This window comes from Sparus aurata, chromosome 22 (genome assembly GCF_900880675.1).
Source record: "Sparus aurata chromosome 22, fSpaAur1.1, whole genome shotgun sequence".
Classification (NCBI taxonomy): domain Eukaryota; kingdom Metazoa; phylum Chordata; class Actinopteri; order Spariformes; family Sparidae; genus Sparus; species Sparus aurata.
Window position 1 is genome coordinate 8,230,219 of NC_044208.1, and position 19,024 is coordinate 8,249,242.

Consider the following 19,024-nt stretch of genomic DNA (forward strand, 5'->3'; position numbering starts at 1 on the left):
GAAGGAACCGACCGACAAACCACTAATCGCGATGGTCGGGGACACTTCCAGCTGCTTCCTCCGACAGGTGTCATCATGCCCGTTTGTACGTCATCGCATATAATTAGTTTTTTCCTGACTTTAACCCCGAGGAGCCCTTTTATAACCTTCCGCAAACCTCTTACATGTGGCAGCAGCTTCAACTAAACCATTAAGGGTATTTTTTTTTCCCGTCGAGGAACCCTCAGCTGCTTTTCGTTCCACTTTTAATTCCAAACAAATGCACGCACACAAACTGTTAAGGAGCCGGTCTTTCCTGTTCTGCAGGCAGCAAAATACCTCGACAGGTGTGGCCAGCTGTGACGTTGCAGCAGCGCATGATCATTTTGACATGATTAAATAGTTTTTCTTCTTTCTTCTTCTTTATACGTTTTGGAGTCAAACAGCTGACTCGTACTTTGTTTTAAGTGAGTCAGTGGTGGATTCTGGGAAAGGGTTGGGTAAGGATGACCAGGACTGATGGGAAATACATCAACACATACACACGCACACCCAACACACACACACACACACACACACACATGCGCACTCCAGATTGTTATGTATTTTATTGCTTTGGCAACAAAATAGTGACAGTCGTGCCAATGATGGATGTTTGAATTTATTTGAGAAGAGAGAGCAGAGAGGAGAGGAGAGGAGAGAGTCGCACAGAGATGAAACAACCGAACAAATGAGAAACTTTAAAAAATAAAAATAACTGAAGATACTTAATTTTTAAAGTCGCAGATCTCAGATTTCTAAATAAAACCACACAAACTGGGCACCCGAGGACAGACAGGAACCTTCCACAGCTGTTTAGTCTTTCACATTTGCTCTTCTATACATGTGAGGACCTTCAGCTTTAAGCGTCACCGCTACATACCTAACCTCCACCTCTCCCCTCGACCTTGACCCTTGACCCTAAAAAAACTCATCTTAACTTTAAGCTTAAACCATTTTTTGATGAGCTGGCAACCAGGAAAATCTCAAGGTTTCAAACTGAAACTGGCCCTCCCAAAGACGGAAGCACAGCAGTGCACACTTTCACATCTTCACATGCCGTGCAGCTCGGTGAGAATAAATACCTTCAGACTTCACCATGACCTCATGGAAAGAGTGAAACATACGCTGAAAAACTTCATTTTCTGCTCATGTGCAAACCCCAAACTAAAGTGATATTAGTGGTATAAACTATTAACTATTAAACGGTGATGCAGAAACCATGCGGACGTCTGCAGCTCAGACTCGATAATCACGACCCGGTAGCATGATTCTGGGTCAGCTGCGAGTTCAGTCATTTTCATAGTTGCTGGTAAATCTGGATGATACACAATAACAGAAATGTTTTTTTTCTATTCATTTGCATCAGCACGTGGCAGTTGCTGCAATGATTAGTTGACAATTGAGAAGTCAATCAAAGAATTTTGTTAATTGTGTTAAGTCTTTTTTTTTTTTTTGCTGTCTCCAGATGCTTGATCACGAGGATTTGCAGCTTTTTCTTTGTCATTGATGGCGGTAAATGGAGGATCTTTGGGTTTTGGGCTGGGTGGACCGCCAGAATAAATTTAGCTAGGTATGTTTCTGCAAAACCACAGATAAATTCAAACTGAACGAGTTTTTGCTGCAACTTTAGGTTTGTTCAGGTTGATTTTTTTTTCATTTCTCTCTTGTGCTTATGCTCTGGATAGGTTTACACGAAAAAAGGAACACGTCACGTTGGGCAATGTTACCAAAAAGTAATGAGTTAGTTTGAAACTCAAGGATTTTCTTCACCCCAAAATGGATGTGTCTTTAAGAGTGCTGACCTGAAACTCTTGGATGCTCCTCAAGAAGACCTCGGAACGATCCTCGACACCAAAACACTTCAGGATCCAAAACACTGACCAAACTGTGAGATCCTCTTTAAGAAAACTCCCTCATCTTTTCTACGGAATGAGGAAGTTGCTCAATTACCTCATCTGCAGCCTGTTTTCTGTCAATCAGATGCATTATGACCAAGTGATCCGCATAGTGTGTGTGTGTGCGTGCGCGAGCATCACCGCAATACTTGATACTTCTGTTAAAGGTTAATCGTGTAACAAGGCCGCCGTGCAGCGCTGACCCTCGCCCATAATTCATTCCTCGTCGCTGCACACTCAGCAGATCGTTGAAGGTTACAGCTGATTCAATGAGGTGTTACTGTGAGAAATAGTCAAATTAAAGCATCCCACGCTCGTCCGCAGTCTCCTTTGAGGAAAAAAAAAAAAGAAACAGCCAAGAAACTAGTCTCACCAGTTCAGAAACGTGTAATTCTGCATCCTGATGAATCAGGCAAACTCAAACCAGCCTGATCGTGACTCCAGAACCTGAATCACTTGATGAGCTTTCAGACGTGCGATAGCTCTTTCACTTTTAAATTTAAGTTTTATGCATAATACGATGAGTGCTGTCATCATTTTTATCATACATTTACTGTATAGTGCCTATATTTATTTGATTGGAAATGTTAGAGTAATATTATTAGTATAGTCATTTGAAACTGCTTTCCTCACTACTACTACTTGACCAGACCAGAGCGTCATCAACACCTGTTACACCTGATTATAAGAGCCTTACAAATATATGAAAAATAAATATAAAAGCCAGCGTTATGATAAGGTCCTTGTTAGTTATCAGGTAATAATGTCCTTATAAGATGTTTATTACCGTTAATGAGCTTATACAAGTGTTGTGAACAGCATCATCCACACGTTTCTTGATGAACAAATCATTTCTTGGACTTAAAAATCACAAGAAAACTCCAAAGCATTCTCTTTCGAAGTGAGAGTTCTGACTCTCTGACCAAGGCTTGCCGCTGAGTTTGTTTTAAAGGGTCTAACGTGAGCGTACCGTGACAATAAAGCTATTTTATCAGCTCAAAATAAAATGCCTTGGATTTTGTTTGTGATAAAGTCCAGGGAGCACTCCTACTCTGTCAGTTATCAAGAATTTCTTACTTTTATGAAGGGACAGGTCCCACTTTAGATATGAACAGAATGAGCTGTTAATATACGATGAATTAATAATTGTTATGCTTTTATAAACAATTTTAAGGTAGTCATGAGGCTAATATTAATCACCTTAAGCAGTTGTAAACTGTTAACATGTTATAGAACTGCTTATATAAGCTTCTTCTAAGGCCCTGTTACCTGCTACATACATTTTAATACAAGGGCCTTAATATAAAATGTCACCAGCTGTTCCACACCATGGCCTCAATGCTTCCTATAGATCCTCCACTGGAGGACTGAGCACCATTTTCAAAGAGGTATTCATTGATTTGTTGTTTTTTCTGGCGGTCATGCACAGCGCTGAGATCTGATGACAGTGAAACGATGGCCTACAGTATGACTCACGTACTTTTTCAGATTCACTCATTGTCTCCTTGAGCCCTGCTGCATTCCTGATGTTCCTCCACTCGTGTCGAGGTAGAATTCAGACGGATTACGTTCATGTAAACCGGGGTTTCTGGACACGACATGATGTCTTTTCGAACCGCCACATCACCTGCTGGTATTTGTAACTTTTAAAAAGTCTGCGAGCCTTCAAGAAAGCAGATTACATGTGTACTGTTTTCTGTCGTCCCAGACTCAGCAGAGAGCAGAGCAGTTTTATAAAGTTGTTGTCATTGCTAACAAGTTTGCTCAGGCCCTAATCGACAGCAGACGCTCGCTTGTTCTCCCTCCGCAACAATCTGCTGCTTTTTAGGAGTTAATATTTTCAATACTCGCAGCGAGTTCAACGTTACCCTCCCAGCTGTTTGCCACCTGTTGGCTTCGCGTGCATTTCCTCGTTCTGTCCGCATGCGAACATGTATTTTCCATTTACGTCGTTGCCGTGCGTGGGGCTGCGAAAACAAACTGGATTTATGCTCGTGATGATATCAGCGCGGGCCCGAAATGCCTCTCTCGCTGCCTTTTCGGAGGTTGTCAGGGGCGACTGGATCCTCGCTCGCTGTCAATAAACCGAGCGTGGGCGCGTTTACCCCTGAATTATTCTGCTGTTTGGCTCTGTCCAAATACTGTGGTGACCCGTAATTTGAGCTAGTTCAAACAGTTTGACATTCGCGTCTATTCTGCACTCCGCACCACAAATTTGCACCAAACAAACACATTTTTCTGGCGAATCGCTGAACTATTCAGACTATTGTTTGATTTAATGGTATGTTTCTGTATATTTAGTTTATTGTGAGTGAGTATTGTGTTGATGAAAGCCACATTTCCCACCGGGGAGAGTAAAAAATCCTCGAAGCCTCGACCCCAAACGCGGCCTGTGTCGGAGCGTGAACATTTCCCAACTGGAGCAAGACAGCTGCAACAATATCAGACTGGAGATGGAAGGGGAGGGGAGGGGAGGGGAGGGGAGCGAGGGTGAGGGAGAGTAAAGATGGCGATGAAAGTGAGCGAGGGGGAGAGAGAGGAGAGGTCAGCGAGGTTCTATTTTTATCTTCCCCGAGTCGTGTCTCGGCTTGAATGGAGGCGAAGAAGCACAGAAGAATTGTGTTGAAAGGCGCGCGCACGCACATTATTTCATAACCTTGGCACACACCAGGCCGCTGAGAGCCAGTGCGTGTGTGCGTGTGTGTGTGATCATGAAGCCATCATCATCACAGCCTCACACTGACTTCCCCGGAGAGCTCGAGCTACATCTCCTCATTGCGACATTTGGTCTTGTGCTGATTTGTTTTTTAATGATATCCTTTTTCCGTATTTTGGCTCGAACTGCTTGTAATGTTTATATTACAGTGTGCGTGTGTGTGTGTGTGAGCTTGTCAGGGCAGGTAACATTTTCTTTCACAGCTTTCCAACAAACTTCTCTTTTTTCAGCCCACCAACCACAATGTCTGCGTCAAACCAAAATCATCCCAGCCACTTTGACTGATGGTAATTTAGCTCCCTGGAATGTGTTTGTGTGTGTGTGTGTGTGTTTGTGTGTGTGTGTGTGTGTGTGTGTGTGTTTGTGTGTGTGTGTATGTGTGTGCGTCTCACAGCTGACTTCTACTTCCATTTCTGGTTGTGGTCACATTGAAATTCAGTCCTCTCCTGCTGTTGTGACTATCTAAATTCAAAGAATTTTCCTTTCTTTTTTTTTTCTTACTGGTTCATGGATGCTGCAGTTTGCTTCAGAAAAAACAGCAGAGATGCCAGTCAAACCAGTTCGTAAGCAACTTGGTGATATTTCATAAGAAACTACCCAAAATACCAGCGACACCAGCATGACCAGCTCTACAACAGCGTATTTATATATCTGTAACATTGTTAAACGGGAAAGAAACCAGTCAAACCAGCCGTAAAAACTCCCAGTGAGGCTAAAATGCCAGAAACACCAGTCAAATCAGAGCGGAAACAAAGTGGAAATACAGAACAATAATGACAGAACAACAAGGGAAACCAAGACACCCAGCTCTATAAACAAGTACACCAGCTGGGATAGCAAACGCCACAATAACAGCCGCTCCTTGACTCCACAGCAACTGCACTAGTTGGCCAGTGGAACAACACGCTGCTGAGTAAAGACATAAAAACACAGTAGAAACCTGCTGAACCAGTTCAGCCACAACAAGTCTGGGCCCAGTGCAACACCTCCAGCAACATGCTGGTCTGAACCACAGTCAGGGTCAGGTGGCAATAGGGTTACATAATCCAACTCCAAAAATAAGTAACAATGGTCAACCCAGGTTACGTTTGAAAACAATTGTATTTAGATTATAATTACATTATCAACAGTAACTTGAGTACATTTTTGACACGTCTTTGAAGCAGTGATGTGTTACTGATGAAGGGCACGACTGACATGTTATGCCTTTTTCCATTCACGCTGAAAATGGAAGAGAGTATTATGATGTCCCAGTGAAGTTGACCTTTGACCTTTTGGATATAAAATGCCATATAATCATCCTACTTAACAATCGCGACATTTTCTTTTGTCATAGATATGTGTTTGGGAGGTCACAGTGACCATGACCTTTGACCCTTAAACCACTCAAATCAGTTCATCTTCAAGTCCCAGTGGACGAATTTGATCACATTTCCTCACAGTGCTCCTGAGACATCGTGTTCACAAGAATGAGATGGACATGTGGACGGGGAAGCATAAAGATCCAAGAGTATTCCGGTAAGTCGTTTAACGGTTTCAGTTACTTATTGTGAAAATTGTCAGGTAATTTGCAATGACGAATGTCTAAATTTCAAAGTAATCTCACCCAACCTTGACCACAGTCACACAGTCGGAAGGATCCATCCATCAACAGCTAACAACAATAACTCAGCAATCACGGTCCTCTCCCTAAACTCTCCCACAATCAGGAAATTTAAACAGTCGTCCAAGTCAGCCATTTCCTGAGCGATCAACTGCATTACAACTGATGAAAGAACGTAAGATTTGGAAAAGAAAAAAACTCTGTAAAAAGGTAGCAGGTTAACATTAATAATACATTGTTTTGTCATACGTTTTGTCATACGTGATGACGACATTAAGTGTATCTTAGCTCGTCCGCTTGCTTTCCGAGGACATTGTAAACAGATCACAGTGTTGACGCCGTTCCTCCGACGTAAACGGCCTCGAATTAAAGCTGGAAATCAGCACTTTGAGGTCACGCTTGTTTAATTCTGACGCCGACCTGCCAAAACAGCAGAACACCTCCGCTGAGCCTCTGATCCCGCTGTACACAGACACTTATGGTGAAACTGTTTTGTTCTCTCACTCTGAAATCATCCCTGTTGTTGAAATACACATCATTTTCTCATTAAGGAGCGTTTCAGTTTCGAAATGCAACACTGCTTTTTTCAAATTCACCGAGTGGAAAATACCCCGGTGCTGAACAGAGACCATCTAAAGGTTGGGGATACGTCCCTGAATCACCCTGAACATGGAGACTTTAGATCAAGAAAATGAGGTCTTCGAGCTTTCTTGACACAAACACACTGCTCGGTTTCTCTCTGGTGTTTATGAACCTCACACACTTCATCTCACACACACAAAACAATGCCACACTGTCTGTTGTAATGTACAGCTTGAGTCTGACAGGTGTGGTGACAGGTGCGGATCCTGGGCTTACCTGTCGGTCCGCACATGCTCAGTTTGGTTTCAGCTGGAGTCCCGACAGAGAGCCTCCTCATAGGGCCATCCTGCGAGAAAAAGACACAGGAGAATTATCATGAGCGTGTGTTCGCAAATACTTCAGGACGATAGTGACGTCTACGCAGCCAGCTTTCATTCACACCTCTTTCAACCCTGGAGGAAATTCAAAAGTAGGGACGCTCCTAACGACTAATTTCCCCGATGTTTAAACTGAGATTTAAAGGTAGCCTACTTGACAAGTCTAAAAGTAAGAGTCAGAAGTCAAAATTCAGCTCAATCTACATTATATGAAAAAATATTGTGTAAATCTTATGCAGAATTTCATATGAAGCTGAAATGTGTGGCATATTAAATTTACTCCAAAAGTAGTTTCTGACAAAAAATGCACTTATACTCAATAATCCATATATTTTACCATATACATTGGGTCGACTGATTACCTGCCTGAACGACTAGCGAATCTAATACTCAGCATTTTTCTGAATATCAGGATGCGTTTGCTTTTGTTTCGTCATTTTCAATCTGAAGTTATCAAACAAATGAAAAAAATGTAGTGGGTAAAAAGTACAGTATGTGTTGAAGTGGATAGACAAAGTGGCAGAACATGGAAATAGTAAAGTTAAATATGTAGCTCAAAACTGTATGTGAGTAAAGTACTTGAGTAAATTACTAAAATACAAGAACATTCATTAAACTATGTGTTCAAGTGCCCCTGTTCATGTCTGTGTGTGCGTGTGTGTGTGTGTGTGCATTTCTGAGGGAATCCGGTCACTATCGCAACAGGAAATAAACAGGATGTGGTTGGAGGAAGTGGTCACCGGAGGGAGGTGTGAGGCAAAGAGCCCTCCCTCCCTTTTTTTTTCTTTTTTACTATCACACACACACACACACACACACACACACACACACACACACACACACACACACGTGCACACAAATGCACACATTCTGAAACACACTCCAAAGAACTTGTGCAGCTGAAGACTTGAGAGCCACACGGAGAGAATAAAAAGGGAGGGAAAGAGTGAAAGAGAGAGAAGGGGAAGAAAATGATTAATAAACAGTGTGAGAGAGGAGAAGAAAGGATGAGAAAGAAGGGGTTGGAGCTGGTAGAGGGAGAGAAACTTAGAGAGAAGACAGGGGTGAGAGATCGAGCAGAGAAAGAAAGATGGCGAGAGAAGAAGAGGCAAGACAGAAGGGGAGAGAAAGAAAGAGAGGGGGAGGGATGGAGGTAAAAGGACAGAGGAGAAGAGAGAGAAAGAGGAAAGTTCCTTGAGTTCATCTGACTTGTCATCTCTCAGCAACATGGTTCAAAATGCAACAGAGAACGGACACAAACACACACACACACACACACACACACACCCACACACACACACACACACACACACACACACACACTGACAAAGTAATGGATGGAAAACATCAAAAAGCACAGTGACCGAGACGTGGACACTCACATGTGACACACACACAACACATTTGTGCACACACACACACACACACACAGTGGGACGACTGTTTTGAGATCAGATTTTTCCGAGTCGTCCTCCTGGCTCTGGTCTGCCAGGACGAAGGCAGGGAAAAACTATGACACTGTTTTTCTGTTTCATGTCTGTCAAAACACACACACACACGAGCATATGCGCGCGCACAATCACACACACAAATACACACACACAGATGGCGAGGCTGACTTGTGTGTCTTTCCATCTGTCTGAAAGGAGCTTTTCCAAAGAGGAAAATGAAGCTGGATGTGTGTTTTTTCTTTTTTATTGGACTTTTTCAAACAGCATGATCACGGATAATGTACAACGCAGCTCCTCGGCATGTTTTACCCATAATCCTGTTCTGTGAGTGCCAGTCCAGCGAATGATTCCATGACTCAAAGGGGCTGACATGAAACCGATTAGGTCTGGTTATTGATTAGAATACCACATCAATGTGATATTTTCCCAGAAACAGAAAGAATGTCTCCTGACCTTTGACACATAAAACGACAAAATGTGAGCAGATTTATGTGTTTTAACTTCACCTTATTCTAAGTGCTGTATCGCACGGAAATGGCCTCAGTTTCAGCTTCTCATCCAAGAAGCTTCCTCAGTGCTGTCTCTTGGATGAGAGGAAACGTCTTCACATAACTGAAACACGTTCAGCTGCCTCCGATACAGCACTCAGAATCATCCTGACCTGGATGACTGAGAACCTTCATCAGCATCATCACGTAACCACCAATATGATAATTGGATGAAGGCGGCAGCAGAAAGGGTGATATCATCTGAGCAATCGGCACTATACAGCTGCCTTAATCAGGTTACCATCATTAGTGTGAATGTAAACATACTTATGGAGTCACAATGAAGCTGATGTAAGTTATGTGACACCACAGGCTTTAAAGGGAAAGCCCATGAATTATTAGAAACTGCTTAAATTCAGCGTAGTGAAGCCTCTCTGTCTACTGGCAACTACTATTGCGGCTTTCATGCACTCAGGCGATCTGAAGACATTAATCAGAGTCAGCAAGAAAAATCTGGTTCAAAGTTTTAAAAAATTAGTTACACAGAGACATTGTTCCTCTTACCAGTGCACCACATTATTGCTGACAGAGTTTCATCAAAAGATATTGTTTAGCTAAACAAAAGCATGTTCTTGAGGTTCAATAAGTTTGTTGAAAGTAACCTACAGTGAGCACAGAACCCCTCATTAAAAGGAGCTATACTATATTGTTCTTAGTGTCAGTGAATCTAATCCAATGTTAGAAAAGCAAGTTTTCAAGAGAGAGGTGTATCTTTCCAGTCGTTTTCTGGTGGTAAACATTTTGCGTGCTGCTTATGCATCCTGGATGCTTCACATTTCAGATGCCCAGAGTGCCTCGCACTGAGAAAACTCCAATTCAGAGCAGAAAAGCGCCAGAAAAAAACGTCACCGTTGACATTTCCCAGACACACCCTGAAATAAGTATAATGATAAGCCTCAGACTGACCATCGTCCAAGTAAACTCCTGGTGTTTTCCTGTGTCCACCTTACTATTTAGGACGGCCTTCCACCTGCACATTCTTTCCTGCAGATGTTGTTTATTACCGAGGTGATGCTCTTTAGAGGCTCAACAAAAAAGGCAAAGCAATCTGCAACAACTCACTCTGTCTAATCCAGCCCTTTGTCTGTTTCTCACTACTTTCTAACTATTGCAGCCTGTCGTTCTCAGCTCCAAGCCCATTGATTCCTACTAAGGAAGTACCTAAATCTGTAAAAACTGAATACGAAGTCTTAAAACACAGCATTAAATCCTTTGATTTATTGGGAAAATTTCTTGTATGCTAAAACCAACAGTTTACCCAACCCAACTTTTCCAGCCTGTCTGAGACTCTCAGGTCCAAGCCCATTGGTTCCTACTAAAGAGCTGAGTCTAATTAAAGAAGAATACAAGTCATTTCTGAAAACAGCTTAAATTAACAGTTAACTATTCTGATTTTAAGTCAGTCGGTTTGTGTGTATATTTTTTTAGGGAAAAACAAGTCAAAAATCTGTGACTGCAGCTTCTTAATTGTGAATATTTCCCAGTTTATTTTCTCCTCCGTGACAATAAATCGATTATATTTGGGCTGTGGACAAAAAACGACATTTAAGGATCTCATCTTTGGCTTTGGGAAACACTGATCACCATTTTTCAAACCATTTCCTGATATTTCATACACAACTAATCAACTAATTGATTAATCCGTAGGTTAATCAACATGACAACAACTGTTGGGGCAAATCAGTGGTGCATTTGTTGGGAACTATTTTCAGATTTGTACACAATTGGTGCTCTGGTTAGTATTTGCAAAGTGCTATCATTTTAAAAAGCAGAATCTTGTAAAACATTTTTTACTTTAACTGTTGCAGAGAAAGACATTATGCATGACAAAGACTCCACTTTAACATTCATATCTTGTTACTCAGGGTCACAACCAAGAAATAGCTTCCCGTCTGCCTGTCAGCTTTCGGGAATTAAAAGTACTGGAAACTTCTCGCTTGCAAAAAGTAAAAATACCTTCTGATAAATCAACAAAAGTTCACACAGAGCAACACACAAATGTCAGAGTGGTTGTAACAGTAGCACTTGAGGTCACTAAATTGTTGCACGGATCCTGTTCATGCTCAATAGCAACTAAAAAGCGGCTGCCTCAAAAGGTTTGTCAGCTAGATTGGTGTCTTGAACCAACAACCAACCCGGTTTAAATCCAACATATCTCCATCTTTTCTGCAACAATTAAAAAACCATGAACATGCAGCAGGCGACGCATTCATCACTTTCAAATAATTCTAATTCAGTACTTGTGTTTGTTGAGTGGTGCAGCAGGCACGGAAAGAACGAAGAAAAGCCGATGAAAGGAAAAACTCGGCAGAGAGACAGGAGATGACACGCAACAAGGTCACAAGTTGGACTCAGATCCACAACATCTGGAATACATGGCTGCAGGGTGGGAAATTACCACCAGCCAAACTCTGGCAACTTGTGGCTGCGACTGGTGGGCTTGTCTTCTGCTGGACCCAGTTTTGGCAGCCAACCAGCCATCATTTGGAGTTTGATTCTGTTCTAAGAAGCATATTCGGGTGCCAAAACGAGGAAGGAAGCAAGTGAAAGGCTGGCAGATGAAAAGCTCCAGTCTCCCAATCTTCCCTGGTGTAGTCTGAATTGTGTGCTGGCCAGTAAAAGAAAGTCGATGTAAAAAACAACCTTTAAAAACACGTGGTTTTGTGAAAGCAAGGGATTAAAATGGACGATTGGCATCGCTTCCCTTTAACTTCTTTTCCTACCTTCTTTCCAAACTTGAAGACGGAAAGATCAAGGTAAAGATGAGACACAAGAGGGCAAAGGAGAAACAAAGAGGTGTGGAATATTCCTTTGTTTATTTTCCACTCAGCGCAGACTGGGAAGTAAAAAGGCCTCCGGATGAGGAATAATTTGGATTCTATTCTCATCTCTTCCCTATTCTCTTTTTTCCTCTTCTCTTCTCCTCTCCAGTGAACTTCCAGCCATTGACTTTTATTTATTTCTGTTCGTGTCCTGGTCCTGCTTCTCATCACCCTATTCTTTCCAGCTGTGTCCCAGTTTTATGATATTAAAACAATCACCCAACCAGGCAACCGTGCAAACAACCACAAAGCAACCATCTACGAGCAATCCAAAGCAGCTAATGCAATGTCTGATCAGCTGATAGGTCCACGGGGCACTTTTCAAACAAGATTTTTGATTCAGTTATTCCCCAGTTTGACCCAATTCAAAGGCGACCATGATGTAAGCCATTCGTTTGTGGATTATTGTTTTGAAGGCCCGAGGCTGGCATTCCGGCCGTCTCCTTTTTCGTATTTTGGAGCCAGACGTGACCATATTTGGACGGGAGGTTGGAGCCAGGGAGGATATCTTGATTGGATTGATGAATTGCCAATTACAAAATACCCATACCCTAAATCATACCCTGCTTCATCATCTATTTTACTCTAGATGGGACCTTAATTTAAAAAATAAACATTATGCGGTGTTGAAGAAGATTTAAAACTAGAGATTGAGACCATAAACCCATTAGGAAAACGGTTTACTGAGGTAATAAATCAAGTGATAACTAGAGTAATTTTTTTCATAAGCTTACAGAAGAATATACTTCTTTTTGAAACCAGTGTATTCGCCCCTTGCTGGGCCTCAAAAAGCATGTACAGTAGGTTTGTGGAACTTCTTAGGTCTAAAATGCACAGAGTTTAGAGAATTTAGAGATTCAGAGCAGTACAAGGTCAAGTCCAGAAACAAATCATACTATGGAACGAAATGGTCACCCACCAAGAAGTAAGTAATTCAAAACTTCCTTAAATCATAGAAATGGTCCCTCCAACAATAACCATATTCAGTTAAACTATCAACCAATTATTAAATGCTCACCGTTTTCCAGAAAGTCACTATTTAGCCATTCAACCAACCAAACCGTCGCCTGGCATCAACACCTTTCAGCTCATTTTCAATTTCCAAGGCACATAATCAGTGGGCGCAGAGCAAAACTGGATAGAACTGCAACAAATGAGAGCAACACAACGCTGAGCAACACATGCTAGTTGGTGCGGTTTTTCAAGTAGAAAGCAGGAAAACATGTGAAATGAGAATTAAGCAATGAAGTAACACTCACGGTGAGAGTCCAGATTTGAAATCAAACCTGCCCGGTATAAGATAAACAGCTGTGATTAGCCCGACATTGGGCCAAGTCAGATGGAAATCTGTCAGAATGTGAGCGGGGACCAGACGTACCTCCCCATGGCAATTAAACATGAGTTCGGCAGGTTTCTCTTGTTTCCAGGCTAGCCAAACCCTGAAGCAAGCACCAAACTAATTACTATGTTATGTTATATGTTTGTAACTAAACTGTAACTCTTCAACCATCCAAGCTTCAGCCAACGAGCTAGCCAAACTGTGAAGAACCAATTTAAAAACAACAAATCAACAAGAGAATACAGTATTTCACTGACAATTAAACAATCATCATCAGCCTTCCATCAAAACAAACGACCCATTTACAGAAAAAATAACCAATCAACACAACTTTATGAGCATCTTCCAATTTAATCCAAAGGTACTTAAATGTTAAACATCTTAAACAACACTGAGAATGTGAAGGTGAACCAAACAGTCACCCAACAGTCCTGTGCTTTCCAAAAAACTTCTACAAGCTTGGGGGTGTACAGTATTTCATTATTTCATTTTTGAACATGGAACCATCCACTGCAAATCATTTAAATCTCACTAAAACAATAAATCAAGTATCTAAAACATCCACAGACTTTGAACTTGAATATTGACAAACTTTACATTTAATGGCCGTCCCGCATTGTAGAGAAGGAGAGGGGAAGGAAAATGCCCAGTTTTTATTCCACTGTTAAGCTGCTCATTATGGAGCCAGACACCACACACACACACACACGCACACACGCACGCACACACACACACACACACACACACAGACCACAGAGGAATTTCCTAGTTTCATATAAAACTGATAATGGGATGTGTCCCAGCGGGAGTGGAAAATCAGAGGTGACTTACGAGCCTCCACATTCCAACCTCACACACACACACACACACACACACACACACACACACACACACACATACACACAAGTACATGCAGGCACACACGCACACAGTCGACTCTTTCCTCGATCACACACGCACTCAAACATACTCACTTTTACACCTCTGGGAAAAGAAAGATGGAGAGACTGAAAAAGTTTGGCCAGGAGAAAAACAGTTAACTCTCTCTAAGTTTCCGTTTCGATGCAGCGCCGGGCCTCTTCATCGTTTTTCTTTCGTTTTGACGGAGACGGGGGGAGGCCTTTCCACAGAAGACAGGAGGGTGTTTTTAAACTTGTTGCTGCAATGTGTGATTTAGTTGAGAGTTCAATTGAGATTCAAGGGAAAAGTTAGATCATGGGAAGAGCAGATTAATTGTCTTGATGTCATTTTCTGAATGATTGATGTCAGTCACTTTCAGTCAGCTTCTTTTTTTGTGAAAATGTCTGTGTTGTTTGATTTATGTGATGCTTCCAAAACTTTTTATTTTAATACTCCTTTATAGATTCTGAATCACAATGTTGAATGTTCCTGGTCAAACAAAGGCTAAATGAAGAAAAAACAACAACACACAAATGATGCATGAAATTAGAAAAGAAATAAGAATGAAAGTAAAGTAAAACAGTAAAGGGAAGACCGGGAAAATATAGAACAAATTCAATAACAAGAGGACGAGAAAGATGAAAATAAAAGGAAAAAAAAAACAGGAGGGTCATAGAGGAAGAAGACAAGAGGAGAGGTGAAAAAGAAAATGATAATGATAAATGAAGAGGTGAGGCGAAGGCAGGGGAGGAGGCAGAAGGAATGACTGTGAGGAAGATGAGAGAAGAAGAAGAGAAGAGGAGTGAAGGACTCAAAATGAAAAGGGATGAAAACAAAGAAAGAGGTCAACCTTCCATCCCTCTTTCCCCTTTAAATTTCTCTTTTCTTTTAGTATCATCCTACTCTTTCCTCCATCTTTTCCTTCCATCACTTCATCTTCCATGAATCTTTTCATAATCCCTTTCTATCCTATTCTATCTCCTCACCCTCCTCTGTCACTCCCCAATCACCTTCATCACTCCTCCCATCTGAGTTCATTACTCCTTCATTACTCTTTTATTCATCCCTCTGAAGTTTGGTCATTTCTTCAACACCTACGTCTCTGCCCTTGAACATCCCTCCACCCTGTTCTCCATCCTTCCATCATCCCACCAACATCCCTCCGCGCCGCTGTCACTCCCCAATCCCCACCATGTACCCATCCCTGCCTCACTCTCGATCTGTAATTCCTCCGTCACTCTTTATCCCTCCCTTAAATTATGTAATTCCCTGTACACCCACATCTCTGTCCTTTAACATCCCTGCATCCTTTTCCCCACCCTCCAATCAGTCCATCAATATCCCCCCATCCTTGCTTCCATCTGTATCCCTTTTTTCCCGTCAGCCTCCATCTGTCTGTCCCTCTCTCCCATCATCCCTCCATCGTGAAGCTCACTTTGCCAACCGACCAGAGGCTATGATATGCTGCCACTACCTGCTGTGTGTGTGTGTGTGTATGAGTGAGAGAGAGAGCGAGAGAGAGAGAGAGAGCGAGAGAGAGAGTGTGTGTTTGTGTGTACGTGTGTGTGTGTGGTCCTGGCAGTGTTTGCAGTACAGAAGGTATAAGGGGCTTATACCTGCAGAGAGAGAGAGAGAGAGAGAGAGAGAGAGAGAGAAAAATGAATGTGGACTGTGTCGTAAAACTGGACGTCAAGGTGATACAGCCACCTGTCCTGCTTCAGCGTGTGTGTTTGTGTGACTGTATTTGTGTGTTAAGGATACCAAGAGGAAGCTAGGTTGTGTTTGGTAACATGAGTTTTGTGGTTGAGTTACTACACACACGCACGCATGCACACGCACGCATACTACAAAGAAAAAGCGCAAATATAGGTCAGATGCTAGTTGGACAGACAGATGGATGTCAAAGGGAAGGAAGGGATTCACAGAAATCAAGTTTACAAGTAACTCATAACTCTAATCCGCTTGTTTTTATTGTTAAATTATATGTACTGGTCTCAGTCTCTGGTGTTCATTGCAACTACAGTCCGTCTTTGCCAAAAGAGAGTTGATTAATTCACTAGAAAACACACTAATAATACAAGGTAACGTCATAAGAGACCTTATAAAAGAGGAAACGGCCCACTTATGGCCTGCCCAATTCTGCAACACCAGAGATGGCGACTGTACAACACGTGCCTCGCCCCCTCTCTGCCCAAAAGCCAATCGTTTGCTCTACCACAGCCAAACCGGGTAACATCCGCCCATCGCATTGCTGCACTGATGCCAGCGGTCGTCTAACAGGCATGGAAGTGGAGGATAACAAACTAATGCGCGGGATTACAAAAAAATGTGTTTGTTCAAGGATTAGACATTAAACCTGCATTTATTAGAGTGCTCTGGTGGGACGAGCTGACGGAGTGAGTCACATGATAAGTTGGTGTAAAAGCGTGCACATGCGCAGCAGGAGCAAAGACGCTTTTTAAACCTTTTTTTTTTTGGAGCAACGTCACCAAACTTTTGAAGCATTCTAGCTTTCTTCCCATTCATTCATGGCTTTTTTAGACTGAAAGAGGGATGCCTGGGATGATGGCCGCTGAGGGGCACTACTTGCCTCAGATACTTCCATTTCACGCTGGTTTGGCGACATGTGACTCAAGTGATTTGTTCAAGATTGCCAAGCAAGTCTTAAGTCAATACCAGGTCCAAATATAGTCTTGCAAGTCATAAACACGGTGACTCGAGTCCACTCAAATCCACATCTCTGCTGGATTTATAAGGGTGTGCTCGAGCTTAAATGTGCTGTCGGTCGATTAACAAAAAAGTTAAAAGTATCATTCAGATTCATACCAAACTGGGTCTTGTTATTGTTGTTCTGTCCATTTTCATCCACAGGTATCATAATGTTTTACTCACCAAGCTAGTAATGGAGTGACATCACTTAAACGTACTACCAGGTTTTTTTTAAATAACTGGCTGGATTCAAATGTGGGCTCGACGAGTGCAACCTGTCAGATGATCAGACAGGTTGCAATTATAACCAAAGTTATTCTGAAGAGAATGAAAGCAACGTGCAGATTACTGTTGATTATAAACCTCCATCGCAGCCTCACAGACTGACTTCTGCATTCAAATTTGACCTAATGCGCTCAACGTTAGTCGTGTGCACAGTTCTCCTATCAGACGAGGGATCAGAACCCGTACTTCAGGTTTCAAGTTGACCTTGTTTACGGACTTCTTATTCAAAGCCCCAACTGGACTTGTTAGCATGTGATTGTAAAATGTTATCACAAGTGAGTGAAAAAGACACGGCAGAACTATGAAAACAACAGACCCGAGTTCAAACTTGATTGTTGATTTTGGAGGAAAAAAAAAAGTATATAACAAACATGAGTCACAAGCATCCATGCTGCTAACTGCTGTCAGCTAACTCGCATGCTAAGTGCCCCGTCTCCAGTATCGTGTTTATTCAAAACAGCCAACAGGCCACTTCCTGTGCAGCAGAGGATTCTTCCTCAGAAGCAGCTGCCAGGCAGACTTCACCAAGCAACATCAACACAACATGCACATAAATAAAGGCAACCAGTGTGTGGAGCTCACTGACATGGATTAGCGGATAATTTTCATACTGTACGCAAATCAACAGGAACCTGTCTGCAAGCAGGAAAAAGCACACCGGAGTGGAGTGCACCTCTTTGGACGTCAGCTGTAGCGGCTGGTGCTTCTCCAGTTTCCCCCTTGCTTCAGTAGACTGTTATTTGCCCCTCATGATGCGTAACAGCGTCTTTCTGGGAAGCAAGATGTCAGCCGAGTCACGTCTCCAAAAGAACCCACATCCCATTCAAATGAGCAGCGGTAATCTGCGCCGAAGTAAAGCGATCAACTGTGGCCTCAGACACACATCGCCTACTCACCCGACTCCACACAGCTTCACACAGCGCCTGCAAGCGCACACACACGCCCTCACTCACACACACACACAAACACACACACACGCACACACACGTGCACTACAAAGGCACACGTGCACATACCAGGGCAGAAGCAGCACACTTCACTGTCTGAGAATTTGTGAATGGAAAAATGGTTTAACACACTTGGCGGAGCGGCAAACTTCCTACGCTTCTTTCTGAAGGGACTGGAGGAACTGATTGTCTGTCTGTCTGTCTGTCAGTCTGCTGGAAATGTATTTGTATATGGTCCTTATCAGTCCGTCTCACTATTTGCCTGCATGTCTGTGTGTCTGGCTGTCTTTCTCTGTTTGTCTGCCTGTCTTCCTGTCCGTCTGTTTCTATTTGTTTACCTGTCCGTCTGAGCATCAACGTGTCTGTCTGCCTCGCCTCTGCTTTTTTGTTTGAATCTCAATCTGCCCACCTGTCTGTCCTCTTGCTTCTCACTCTGTCTGTCTGCCTGACAGCCCGTCTAATGTTTGTGTCTATCTGTCGCTTTATTCAGCTTTCCTGAACTGTCTGTCAGTCTTTTTCTAGGAAAGACAGACAGACAACTGCATCTTTTTACCCAAATCCAGGAAGACTTCAGCAAGTGTGATATGTCTGTTATAGCGGCAACTAAGAATTATTTTCATTATTGGTTAATCTGCCAATCCTTTTTGCTTATTAAAATGACTGAAACAATTACTTAATTCTCTAAATAGTCAATGATAAATCTTTCAATTGACTGATGTAGGTGTGATGAAAAGAGTCATTTAGGTGGGAAAAGAGGGCTGGAAAGATGAGTGCATGGCTGTGGTAGAGGTAAGGATGAGAGTTGAACTGTGGAACAACCTCAGAGGGA

General features: G+C 42.4%; 1 protein-coding gene across 5 annotated transcripts in view; it reads right to left on the bottom strand.

The window, feature by feature from the left end:
* Positions 1-19,024, bottom strand: part of hivep2a (HIVEP zinc finger 2a) — a 122,754-nt gene that overhangs the window by 57,154 nt on the left and 46,576 nt on the right. For all 5 annotated transcript variants that reach the window (XM_030404491.1, XM_030404490.1, XM_030404489.1 and 2 more), the window contains one exon: positions 7,094-7,163. The gene's annotated coding sequence lies outside the window, so the exon portion shown is untranslated. The remainder of the gene's footprint in view (positions 1-7,093; positions 7,164-19,024) is intronic.